Genomic DNA, 2012 nt, shown 5'->3' on the forward strand with positions numbered 1-2012 from the left:
ATGAAAATATTAATTTCTGCATTAAAAAATACTTTAGCGACGGAATATTGTATTCCGTCTCTAAATTAGAGACGGAATAGAAACGTCCGTCGCTAATATAGCGACGGAATTTAAAGGTCGGTATTGTACCCTAAAATCGCGAATACCACCTCCCCAAGCCGCGAGACCCTCCTCATTTTCTTCCTCATCGCGTCGACGCGGTGCTGTTCCCACCGTCTCCGCCGAAGCCAGGTGAAAGGGACGCCCAACGCCGCCACCTTCGTCGCACATAGCACGGAGAAGAAGCCCTCTCTTCCTCCTCGCTACCGGCGAGATCTCCCTGCCGTGCCGCATCGCTTCTTCCTCCTCCCTTCTTCGCCTGCTGCCCTGTCGTCGCCCGACGTTGCTGCGCCCATCGCCGCCAGACGTCACCGCGCCCTTCACCGCCGCCTCCTCTCCCTCGCACCCCTTCTGCTACAGATCTGCCGACGAAGCCGTACCGCCGCCGCAAACCCTCTTCTACTTCTTCGCTTCTTCGTCCACCGTCGCCGCCGGCCGATGCCTCACCGTGCCGCCGCCAAATCGCAAGGAAGCAGAACCCTAGCGCTTGCTGCTCGTCGCCGCCGCCGCCCCACAAGGACCAAAGCTCCTTTCCCTAGCCGCACGCCTAGTTCGACGCCGCCGCACCTCCTTGCCGTTGTCGTTGTCGCAAATCTGCCCCGCCGCCACCACTGTCGCGCCCCGCCTGCAAACACCGCGGTCCGGCGCTGCTTTTCCTTGTCGCTGAGCAGCCGCCGCCTCCACGTCAGGGCTGACCGACCGAGATTGAGGAAGTTGCTGCCAGGAAGCAAAGGAAGAAGAAATCGGGAGGTAAGGGAAGGGCAACTAGGTTTATTACTTCAGTTTTTAGTTGAACCAGTTGGACGACCTTCAATTTCCTTGAATCTTGGTTGATTTTGCCTCACAGCTTGTTGTGTGATTTGGAACCGATCAGGATTGGTGTGGTGCTGCCGCAAGGAAGAACCAAATCAAAAGAGAGCTAGGGCTTCAATCTGAGGTAAATGTTCTTGTAGTTGTCTTAGCTATTTGGTTAGGCTTATGGTTTAGCAATGGAATTGTGGCTTAGAGTTATTGTTCGGTTGGGATTATGAGGTGAGCAGATGGGTTTAAATGGGTGGATCATAATTCTTTCATATAACTGTTTATTAAATTTCTTAAATCTTTCATAATTCAAATTTAATTTGAATTCCAGGTGTAAGTATATGCTGCTGAGTCAGTTTGAACATGATAACATTGTTCAGTATTATGGGACAGACAAGGTAATAACTTGTTTCGGCAGTTTTCATAGATCAAGTTCTTTACATTTACATGAATTTATTCTTCAAGATGGTTTCATATAGTAAAGTGTGTCAATTTATTATCAAATATTTGTGCTTTCCGAACCGCTTGTGCTAATTATTTTGTTTTTTTCTATATCCTATGAGAAGAAACTTAATAGATATCCTTACTGTGCTAGAGATATCAAATGTGCAAATATATTGGTTCACGTGAATGGCTCTGTGAAACTTGCAGATTTTGGATTGGCAAAGGAGGTTTGTTCTGATGTTCTCAGTGTTTGATGTGGATCAATAGCTGTCTGCAAGGTATGTTAGTATTTCTATTACTTAGGATTTTTTTAAGTTATTACTTGTAAAGATTTATTTTTGAAATAGGTTGTTATAATTACATTATTACTAACCTATCTTATTTTCTTTTTGTAGGATCTTCTATTTTAGTTGGGCTCGTTTTTGTAAGATTTTTATATTTAGATATTGTATTCAAATGCACATTTTTCAAATAGGTTGTTATAATTAAATTATTACTAACCTATTTTTATTGTCTTTTTGTATGATCTTCTCTTTTGGTTGGACTTGTTTAGATAAGTTTTTGATATAGAATACAGTATTTAATTTGTAGGATCAGTTTATCTAAAGATTTGTGTTGTATTCAGATATTATTGTATTCAGATTGTATTAATATTGTATTCAGATATA

At 43.3% G+C, this 2012-nt stretch overlaps 1 long non-coding RNA gene across 2 annotated transcripts; it reads left to right on the top strand.

Moving 5' to 3' along the window:
- The first annotated feature begins 768 nt into the window (after nucleotides 1-768).
- LOC141828897 (uncharacterized) lies at nucleotides 769-1623 on the top strand. Of its 2 annotated transcripts, none has more exons than XR_012601852.1 (4): nucleotides 769-849; nucleotides 947-1036; nucleotides 1232-1298; nucleotides 1552-1623. It is a non-coding gene; the product is annotated as an uncharacterized LOC141828897 (long non-coding RNA). The 2 variants fall into 2 exon arrangements; XR_012601853.1 differs by having other exon boundaries at nucleotides 974-1036.
- The last annotated feature ends 389 nt before the right edge of the window (nucleotides 1624-2012 follow it).

This window comes from Curcuma longa, chromosome 5 (assembly GCF_044706935.1).
Source record: "Curcuma longa cultivar G26 ecotype Majalengka, Jawa Barat chromosome 5, ITB_CL_G26_1.1, whole genome shotgun sequence".
Lineage (NCBI taxonomy): Eukaryota > Viridiplantae > Streptophyta > Magnoliopsida > Zingiberales > Zingiberaceae > Curcuma > Curcuma longa.